This window comes from Saccopteryx bilineata, chromosome 5 (assembly GCF_036850765.1).
Source record: "Saccopteryx bilineata isolate mSacBil1 chromosome 5, mSacBil1_pri_phased_curated, whole genome shotgun sequence".
NCBI lineage: Eukaryota > Metazoa > Chordata > Mammalia > Chiroptera > Emballonuridae > Saccopteryx > Saccopteryx bilineata.
The window spans coordinates 2,038,821-2,050,274 of record NC_089494.1 but is presented as its reverse complement, the minus strand read 5'-3'; positions in this window follow the sequence as shown (position 1 = coordinate 2,050,274).

The window sequence follows — 11,454 nt, the reverse complement described above, 5'->3', positions numbered from 1 at the left end:
GGAGCATGCAGGGCCATCGCTGTGGGACTTCCTGTGGGGACTCGGCTTCCTCTGCTGCAAAGTGGGGGTGAACCTGTTCCACTTTGTTCGTGGACTCGTGACAATAAACAAGAGAATCTAAAAGCCCTTCGCACAGAGCCCTGTGACGGGGTTACTTGTCAATGCTGAGCACGCAGGACTCGACCCGCCTGACTCCCGGAAAGGTGTCGTCCAGCCTCTAGGTGACCCCCCCCCCTGGACTAACGTGTGACAGCTCTGGTCACAGTGCTGGGTGACTGGTGCGTTTGGGTGGCTGCTGAGTTTTCAGCCCGGTGACTGAGTTAAGGGCATAAGGACGGACCAAGCAGGAGGGAGAGAACCCGGCCCGGCCCCCTGACACAGCCCATCCCCACCCACGCGGGGAAGAGATCTGTGGGAAGTGCTTCTCCGACACACTCCCGCTCCAGAGCATTCTTACTTTCTGTTTCAACGACGAAGCGTGCTTTCAGCAGAAGCCAGTGTCCCAGGGCCCCACACGGGTACCAGTGACCTGTCTTCTGGGGAGAGGCAGGGCCAGCAGAGACAGCCAGACACCCTGCCCTGCCCTCTCTCTCTCTGCCTCCCCGACACCCACTCCTTCCTGGGACCCCTCCCCACATCCAGGAACCCCAAGCAGCCCCACAGAACCCCACCAAAATAGAGATTAGATCGTTCGCTAAAATTTGCCATGCTTGCAGAATTTCCTCAGGGAGAAAAAAAGAAACTTGCCCCCCTCTTTTTTTTTTTTTTTTGCTATATTGACATCATAATACCCCCACATCGAAATAGGACCTAGCAAGCCTGGTATAAGGTTCTGGGGACCCAGGTGAGCGGGGGGGGGGTCACTGAGAAGACCTGTGTGCCCTCCTGTTCCCAACTGTTGGAAGAAGAAAGAACAGAGTCAGTTTCCTGATCTGAGAAAACGCAGCACAGCACGCCCGCCATCCCCGCCAATAGCCTGTCTTCTTCACTTCCCTGCCCACGAGGAGGGGCTGGTGGCACCTGAGTCTGACCTGCGGAGCCCTCGGGGGGCGTGACCGGACCACACATGAGCAAGTCGCCTCTCGAGAGAGCCGTGAAGGGCAGCCCAGCTGTTTGCTGCCATTCCTGGGGGGCCGGGGTGACGCTTCCTGGCGCCCAGAGATGGCGAGAAACCTCAGGTGAGCGTTGGGAGCTCAGCCTGCCCCCGGTACCTGGACTTGAACGCCCTGAGTAAGGGCCGGGCTCTGACAGGTGAAATACACACTCCTCAGGGTGGAGGCCCCAAAACTTGTGCTCGAGGTTCTCCTGATCACAGGAGGTGACACCCCCACGGTCACAGCCCGTCGCTCCGCAGGGCGGGGACAGCAGGGTCCCCGACAATGTGGGCACCACGTGCCAAATCCTCGATCATGCGTCTGTCTGGAAACGCACAACTCCACGCGTGCAGATCGGAGGAAAGCTCTCAGCCCCCCAGCGACGTGGGGCGGGGGGGGGGGATCAGATACGTCCTCGGGGCACAGCGAGTGTGTGTCCCCGTGTGTGACATGTGTGTGTGTGTTTTCTTTAACAGACTTCCCACCAAACAGTATGTTACTATTGTACCTCGTCAGCCTTCGTTCTGTGAACTTTTTGCTTCTCTCATTCAGTTCAGATGTTGAAAGCACCTCCTTCGGGTGCCAAGATGAACAAAACCTGGCTCTTTACGATGCTGGGAATCAACTCAACAATTCACAAGATTTTTTTTTAAAATAATTTTTTTAAGAAGTCAAAGCTAATCAAATGGGAAAACATTGCGCATTCTGCCCGTTGATGGTTCCGCTGACCCAGCAGACCCAGTTCCTCCCACTGCCCGTAGGGGAGGGGGTGGGGCGGGGTGGAAGAATGAATAAAGACCAAACACGAGAGCTCCCTGCCTTCCTTTTTATATCCTGTGCGCTGAGCGTGCCTCCTGCCCACGGCCCTCCTGTGTCCACAGCTGTCTCTGCACAGCTGCCCGTTCCTCCCACCTAAGTGGCCGAGGGCCCGTGGCCTGGGTGGCCTGGGTCTGAGAGCTGCCCTGGGCCAGGCAGCGTCCTCTAGGGAGCTGGGAAGGTTGAAACCGATCTCACCGGGCGGGAGATGAAGCCAGAGGGATCCCCCCACCCCGCACAGCTGAGGCACTGCAGGGAGGGGGCGCGGTGACCTGGGGGCCCCGACAGGCAGAGAGAGTCAGAGCAGAATGTGGAGGACGCAGCGTGGGCCGGCCAGCCAGCCGACCAGCCAAGGAGTCCCGCACAGGAGGCGGACACGACCGCACAAGACCAGCCGTGTTTACAGTTTACAGCAATGAACTTGTAGACCAAACTTAGAAGGGCGAGACCATCTATAATTACCCCTCCCCCCCCCAAAATCAAATTTTGGAGTGTACATCAAACAAAACACGCACAGGACTTGTGTGTTGAACACGGTACGATGCTTCTGGTGAACGGAATCAAGGGATGTCTGTCTACACACCGTGGCGCGGGGGCAGGGATGCACTCAGAGAGGGGCATCCTCGGATGACTGTCCCTCAGACCGCTGGAGGGCCGGACTATAAAACACAAACTATGAACAAATCCCTATGCACACTGCACATATCTTATTTTAAAGTCAAAAACAAAACGGGAACAAATACAATTATTTAAAATAAAGATCAAGTAAATCTAAATCAACAAACTGACCAGTATCTCAATGGGAACTATGGGCTTGCTTTTGGCTGATGAGATGGTCAATGTGCTCCTCTCACTGACCACCAATGAAAGAGGTGCCCCTTCTGGAAGTGTGACGGGGGCCGGATAAATGGCCTCAGGGGGCCGCATGCGTTACAAATGAGAGTGTCTTTGACAAAGCGTCAGTTCTGCTTGGTTTTCAGAGCATCTGCCGTGTCTTACTGTTTCTTAAAGATAACCAGCCTCAAATAACCATCCTGCTTCTTTGCCCCTCATCAAGACACTGAGTATGTACCATGTTCATGGGTTGGAAGACTTAGTGTAGTAAGGATGCCAATTCTCCAAAAATTGTGACACAGTTTACGTACAATTACTATCAAAACCCCAGCAAGGTTTTGTGTGTAGATATAGACAAAATTCTTCCAAAATTCAGATGGGAAGGCAAAGTGACCCATAGCTAAAAACAATCTGCAAAAGAATAAAGTAGAGCCTGACCAGGCAGTGGCACAGTGGATAGAGCAGGGGTCAGGAAACTTTTTTGGCTGAGAGAGCCATGAACGCCACATATTTTAAAATGTAATTCTGTGAGAGCTATACAATGACCCATGTATGTTACGCATTATCCAATAAAAATTTGGTGTTGTCCCGGAGGACAGCTGTGATTGGCTCCAGCCACCCACAACCATGAACATGAGCGGTAGGCAATGAATGGATTGTAATACATGAGAATGTTTTATATTTTTAATGTTATTATTTTTTTTTTATTAAAGATTTGTCTGCAAGCCAGATGCAGCCATCAAAAGGGCCACATCTGGCTCGAGAGCCATAGGTTCCCGACCCCTGAGATAGAGCATAGGACTGGGATGCAGAGGACCCAGGTTCGAAGCCCTGAGGTCACTGGCTTGGGCACGGGCTCACTAGCTTGAGCATAGGGTCACTGGCTTGAGCGTGGGATCATAGACATGACCCCATGGTCGCTGGCTTGAGCCCAAGGTTGCTAGCTTGAGCCCAAGGTCGCTGGCTTGAGCAAGGGGTCACTCACTCTGCTGTAGCCCCCCTGTCAAGGCACATATGAGAAAGCAACCAATGAACAATTAAGGTGCTGCAACTATGAGTTGATGCTTCTCAACTCTCTCCCTTCCTGCCTGTCTGTCCCTCTCTCTGTCCCTCTCTCTGTCTCTCTCTCTGTCTTTGTCACAAGAAAAAAAAAAGAATGATGCAGAAGAAAACCATCCCACCCAACTTCAAAACTTGGGTTGCTGCCGTAATCAGGGTTGTGTGACATTGGCCAAGGGCAGACACAGATCAACGGAGCAGAAATCGACCCGCAAATAGGTCCAACTGATCTCAGATAAAAGAGCACGAGCGATTTAACGGAGGAAAGACGGGCTTTCGGTTCGGATGGCGCTGGAGTGATTGGACCTCAAAGGGCACAAAGTGAATCTCAGCTTCAGTGTCTCTGCTGATAAACAGCAACTCAGAATGGGTCACAGGCTCACATGGAAAACCTAGAACTGTGAACTTTCAGAAGAGAGAGAGAGAGAGAGAGCTCTTCCGATCCAGGGCTTGGCAAAGAGTTTTTGGCCTTGATACCAAAACACACAATCAATGAAAGGAAAATTTGACCTGCATCAGAATTTAATAACTTTTTCTGTGAAAAACTAAGAGGATTAAAAAACAAATTACATCCTAGGGAAAAAAAATGTATGCAAATTGTATATTTGCAGTGCTGGAATTCAAATAATTCAACAACCGGTTCTCTACCCCTAATGACTGTTTTACGTATATAAAAACTGATACACCAAAAAGTAGTTTATTATTTCATGCATTTAATAATTAAATAAGAACAGTAAAAGAGGTACACAAAACTAGATTATGGTATAAGAAAGAGTTTTAAAATATTAATGAAAAAGTATTAAATAATACATGACAAAAAACAATAAAACTGTTATTGAAGGTATTTCCATATAGCTTCCTGATTGACGTCCTCACTTGGAATTTTTTCACCTGTGGACGAAATGACCATGACTACGGGCGCTTAGACTACGCTGTTGCGCAGATGAACGTTAAAAAACATAAGGAATGTTAATTTGTGATGTCCGCACTGGGTGGCTGCCCAGGTGCCCACCTGAGAGAGAACCCTGATGACAAGTGACATTTTAACAACTGGTTCACCAAACTCAACACAAAATCAGGCATCGGTTCTGCTGCACCGGCTGAGTCCCACCCCCGCATTTATGACAAAGGATAGTACCTAGAATATATTAAGCAAAACAAAACAAAGCAAGACAAAAACAAATAAGAAAAATCCTCTCAGAACTGAACTGCGAAAGCATCAAGCAATTCGATTAGAAAGCGGGCAAAACATGACAGACATTTCCTTAAGGAGGACGCACGGGTCCCAAAGAAGCACATGAGAAATGCTCAACATCACAAGCCCCTAGAGAAATGCAGAGACTAAACCCCAAACGCGGCACAACGGCACAGCTGCCAAACAGCTAAAACAAGGATTTCTGAGGACACTAAACCCTGGTGAAGATGCGGAGACAGAACGGCTCCTCCTCACGTCGCTGGTGGCGGGAGTGCCGACAGCACAGCCCCTCCAGAACACAGTTTGGAGGTTTCTGAAAATACAAAACGTGCAACTACTCTGTGATTGATCCAGGGAAGTCCACGCCCGGGCTTGTCCCCAGAAAAATGGGAACACGGGTGAATACACAGAGCCCCGTACACGGACGTAGGTAGCGGCTTCCTGTGGGACAGCCCCCGTGGAAACAGCCCGGAGGGCCACACGCACCCCGGGCCACACGCACCCCGCGGGACACGGCTCAGCGGTGGTGGAAGGAGTGAGCTGTGGAGGCTCCCGGCCGCCCGGACGGCTCTCCTAAGACCTTCTGGGAACACAAACAGCCAATCCCACGGATTACGTGCCGTGTCATTTGCCACAGATTCTGGTAAATGACAAGCCTCGGGAGATGGGGGACAGAATAGGAACGTGCAAGTGACTCAGAAGAGGAGGAGGCAGTGGGGAGGTGAGAGGGGCAGTGTAGGGACAACAGCCGGACCCTCACGGTGACGGGACGAAACACGTGCGTTCCGACTGTTCCTGGCTGTGAGGTTGTACTGCAGTTTTGCAAAATGTTACCTTTGGTGGAAGCTCAAAATGTTACCTTCAGTGGAAACTCAAAATGTTACCTTCAGTGCAAACTAAGTAAAAGGCACATGGGATCATTCTATCGCTACAGTATTTCTAGTTAAGGTTCACTGATTTATTCATTGTATAATTGAGATCCAGTGACATGCACACATACTGCCTTTGATCCACTAGGTGAGTTTTAAGCAAATGCTTACATTGGGTAAACACACCCGGCCAGGATTTAGATACTGAAAATTTCTTCCTTCTCTCTCGTAGTCAAATGATGCCCCCCTCCCCGAAAAGAGACGATGATTGCTGGGACATTACAAAATCGGGGTTGCCTTCCTGCCCTCAAACTCGACAGAAGTGGAACCCCGTGGCCCGTACCCCCTCCCGCCTGGCTTCCCTCACACGCGTGTTTCTGAGATTCTTCTTGTGTCACGTGTGTCTGTTTCTTACAACTGCAGGTGAACCCGTGATTCTCTCAAAACGAAAGTGTGCATAGAGCAGACGTGTGAAGAGGCTGCTCTCCCGGGCGCAGAAGGTGCCCCTGCCTGGTGAGCGACAGTGGGCAGGGCAGGGACCGACACGGACGAGCTTGCGTCCCTTGTGTGTGATCCGAGCTGCAGCTTTACAAGGGTTTGTCCTCTGCTGGTCGCTGACTGACTCCGGGGCCCCCTTCCTAAGAGAGAGATGGAAGGCCTTGACATCTAAAAACCCTCCAGATGCACGTATTTCTATGTGGAAAGCACAGTTTAGGAAACGGTGCCTGTTGACGTCCCAGCAGGGTCTGTGATTGTGATGTCACTGCAGGGTCTGTGTCAGGGTCTGTGATTGTGACGTCCCAGCAGGGTCTGTGATTGTGATGTCACTGCAGGGTCTGTGATTGTGACATCACCGCAGGGTCTGTGTCAGGGTCTGTGATTGTGACGTCCCAGCAGGGTCTGTGATTGTGATGTCACTGCAGGGTCTGTGATTGTGATGTCACCACAGGGTCTGTGTCAGGGTCTTTCATCGTGACGTCCCAACAGGGTCTGTGATAGTGATGTCACTGCAGGGTCTGTGATTGTGACGTCACCTCAGGGTCTGTGTCAGGGTCTGTGATTGTGACGTCCCAGCAGGGTCTGTGATTGTGATGTCACCACAGGGTCTGTGTCAGGGTCTTTGATTGTGACGTCCCAGCAGGGTCTGCGGTTGTGACGTCACAGCAGGATCTGTGATTGTGATGTCACCACAGGGTCTGTGTCAGGGTCTTTGATTATGACATCACAGCAGGGTCTATGATTGTGATGTCACAGCAGGGTCTGTCAGGGTCTGTGGTTGTGATCACACACACACACACACACACACACACACACACACACACCCGCTGTTAGCCACCTTTCAGTCGTTCACAGGTTTGGAGGAGCACAGACTTCTGTCTGAAGAGCAAGCTGTGTCTTGGTGGACTCCAGCTGTCTCCTGTGCACCACGGGTGAGGACAGAGAGCCTCATGTGAGCAATCCGTTCACATCACCCACACGGAGGGCCGTGAGCCCTGTGCACACCAGCGAGCTACACCCTTGAGCGCAGCTGGAACGTCCGTGTGGGAGTGTGCTTCATAACACAGCGTGACCCACCCGCCCAGCTCTGGACGGGGCCAGTGCATGTGTGCGCCCTCGAAGGAGCCCAGGCTGCGGGTCCTCAGCGGCCCAGCCTGGTGGCCGTCAGCTCTGCAGCCGCGCTGTCCAGGCGTGGCTGGACCTGAAGCCACTGGGACAGAAAACCCACGTTCGGGTGTCCTCGTCTGATACACACGCCATCCCCGAGTCGGGCTGCTGGCGGTCTCTGCCCTCTCCACGTTTCCCCACCTCATCTCGGGAGCGAAGGACTCTCCTCCACCACCCAAGCTTTCAAACGAACGTCCCGTCAGCCAGCACGGCCTCATGTGGTCGGCCCTGCTGGATGAGGAGATGTCCGGCCCCCGGTGGCGGCTGAGTGGGGGGCCTGGCGGCTCCCTCGGCCCCGGCTTCCTCTGTCTTCCTGGGAATCTAAACCCCAGGGTGTCCGGCGGGTCCATCCATCTCCCACGGCATGACCCCACCAGAAAGCGTGCCTGCCAGATGTCCCTGCCGGTATTTCCTGGGAACACACACCCAGAGCTGTGCACGTGAGTGCACATGCACGCACGCTCACACGCTCTCTCTCTCTCTCTCTCACACACACACACACACACACACACACACGCACACACACACGCTCCCCCATTAATCACAGCCTGTCCGCATTATCTCCCTGACCTCGGCCGGAGCTGCCTCCATCGGGGCGATTCCCATCGCACGAGGACCACAGATGCCTTCCGAGGGCTGGGAGGCCCTTGCACAGCTGGGCGCTTTCCAGCATGAGTCACTGTCCGCCTCTTCTCCTTAACGAGCGCTCGGGGAGTTGCTGGTGTAGCTCTGGTGAGGTCCAGAGACATTCCTCAGAGTGCACCCTCCTCTTGCAACGCGGGACCACCATCTGGCCTGGTCCCCCAGCCCTGGCACAGGGGCCGCTCGAGTCTCCCTTCCTCTTTGCTCTCTTCTTTTCTTTCTTTAATTAGTTTGCCATTTTCCATGCTCAACGCTTGTCGGCCTCTCTCCCTCGATCCAGCCCTTTCCTCTTCGGTCTTTTGTTCTGGGAGCATTTTTTTTGTGTGTGTGTGTGTGTGTGTTTCTTTTTTTCATTGTTTTCCCAACCAGTGCAATTTCTCAATCCACTGCATACCATTCGTCTCAATAAAACGGTTCTCACGGAACAGGGGCCCTGGAGGACCTGGGCACACGCCTCTCCTGGCTCAGCCCCTGCCGCTGCCCCTGGACCTCTGACCCACAACCTGGAGCGGCCAGCTCAGAGTGGAGCTCATTGTCTACGGGCAGCAGCCGCCCAGGAAAAAACCCTGTGTCCACCATGACCAACCTTTGTCCACCATGACCAGCCCTTGTCCACTGTGACCAGCCCAGGGAGCTGGGTGCAGCCTACAAGTCAGACTTGCGTTTTCTTCCAAGTCAGACCTCTGTCTCTCCTAACAATTCAGGGAGTGAAACAATTGGCCCTAAACAACCAGGACTTGATTAGAAACTAACTTTCTCTAATAGTCTGTCCTCCTTTCCAACTTAGGACCAACCAGAGACAGCCAAACATGCACCCCAACCTGTCACATGGGACGCCCGTCGTCCGGCAAGCACCCCAGCTCCTCTAGCCCCCCGGCTCCATCAGACCACCCGAGCTCCCTCTGTCCACATGAAGCCCCCTCCTCCACCTTCCTTGAGTCTCTGCCCAGCACAGTGACAGTGGCCCAGCCCTTGAGCCTCTGCCCAGCACAGCGACAGTGGCCCAGCCCTTGAGTCTCTGCCCAGCACAGTGACAGTGGCCCAGCCCTTGAGCCTCTGCCCAGCACAGCGACAGTGGCCCAGCCCTTGAGTCTCTGCCCAGCACAGTGACAGTGGCCCAGCCCTTGAGCCTCTGCCCAGCACAGCGACAGTGGCCCAGCCCCTGAGTCTCTGCCCAGCACAGTGACAGTGGCCCAGCCCCTGAGTCTCTGCCCAGCACAGTGACAGTGGCCCAGCCCTTGAGTCTCTGCCCAGCACAGTGACAGTGGTCCAGCCCTTGAGTCTCTGCCCAGCACAGGGACAGTGGCCCAGCCCTTGAGTATCTGCCCAGCACAGTGACAGTGGCCCAGCCCTTGAGTCTCTGCCCAGCACAGCGACAGTGGTCGAGCCCTTGAGTCTCTGCCCAGCACAGGGACAGTGGTCGAGCCCTTGAGTCTCTGCCCAGCACAGGGACAGTGGTCGAGCCCTTGAGTCTCTGCCCAGCACAGTGACAGTGGTCGAGCCCTTGAGTCTCTGCCCAGCACAGTGACAGTGGCCCAGCCCTTGAGTCTCTGCCCAGCACAGGGACAGTGGCCCAGCCCTTGAGTCTCTGCCCAGAACAGGGACAGTGGCCCAGCCCCTGAGTCTCTGCCCAGCACAGTGACAGTGGCCCAGCCCTTGAGTCTCTGCCCAGAACAGTGACAGTGGCCCAGCCCTTGAGCCTCTGCCCAGCACAGTGACAGTGGTCCAGCCCTTGAGTCTCTGCCCAGCACTTGAGTCTCTGCCCAGCACAGTGACAGTGGCCCAGCCCTTGAGCCTCTGCCCAGCACAGCGACAGTGGCCCAGCCCTTGAGTCTCTGCCCAGCACAGTGACAGTGGCCCAGCCCTTGAGCCTCTGCCCAGCACAGCGACAGTGGCCCAGCCCTTGAGTCTCTGCCCAGCACAGTGACAGTGGCCCAGCCCCTGAGTCTCTGCCCAGCACAGTGACAGTGGCCCAGCCCTTGAGTCTCTGCCCAGCACAGTGACAGTGGTCCAGCCCTTGAGTCTCTGCCCAGCACAGGGACAGTGGCCCAGCCCTTGAGTCTCTGCCCAGCACAGTGACAGTGGCCCAGCCCTTGAGTCTCTGCCCAGCACAGCGACAGTGGTCGAGCCCTTGAGTCTCTGCCCAGCACAGGGACAGTGGTCCAGCCCTTGAGTCTCTGCCCAGCACAGGGACAGTGGTCCAGCCCTTGAGTCTCTGCCCAGCACAGTGACAGTGGTCGAGCCCTTGAGTCTCTGCCCAGCACAGTGACAGTGGCCCAGCCCTTGAGTCTCTGCCCAGCACAGTGACAGTGGCCCAGCCCTTGAGTCTCTGCCCAGCACAGTGACAGTGGCCCAGCCCCTGAGTCTCTGCCCAGCACAGTGACAGTGGCCCAGCCCTTGAGTCTCTGCCCAGCACAGTGACAGTGGTCCAGCCCTTGAGTCTCTGCCCAGCACAGGGACAGTGGCCCAGCCCTTGAGTATCTGCCCAGCACAGTGACAGTGGCCCAGCCCTTGAGTCTCTGCCCAGCACAGCGACAGTGGTCGAGCCCTTGAGTCTCTGCCCAGCACAGGGACAGTGGTCGAGCCCTTGAGTCTCTGCCCAGCACAGGGACAGTGGTCGAGCCCTTGAGTCTCTGCCCAGCACAGTGACAGTGGTCGAGCCCTTGAGTCTCTGCCCAGCACAGTGACAGTGGCCCAGCCCTTGAGTCTCTGCCCAGCACAGGGACAGTGGCCCAGCCCTTGAGTCTCTGCCCAGAACAGGGACAGTGGCCCAGCCCCTGAGTCTCTGCCCAGCACAGTGACAGTGGCCCAGCCCTTGAGTCTCTGCCCAGAACAGTGACAGTGGCCCAGCCCTTGAGCCTCTGCCCAGCACAGTGACAGTGGTCCAGCCCTTGAGTCTCTGCCCAGCACTTGAGTCTCTGCCCAGCACAGTGACAGTGGCCCAGCCCTTGAGCCTCTGCCCAGCACAGTGACAGTGGCCCAGCCCCTGAGTCTCTGCCCAGCACAGTGACATTGGCCCAGCCCTTGAGTCTCTGCCCAGCACAGTGACAGTGGCCGAGCCCTTGAGACTCTGCCCAGCACAGCGACAGTGGCCCAGCCCTTGAGTCTCTGCCCAGCACAGCGACAGTGGCCCAGCCCTTGAGTCTCTGCCCAGCACAGCGACAGTGGCCCAGCCCTTGAGACTCTGCCCAGCACAGTGACAGTGGCCCAGCCCTTGAGTCTCTGCCCAGCACAGCGACAGTGGCCCAGCCCTTGAGTCTCTGCCCAGCACAGTGACAGT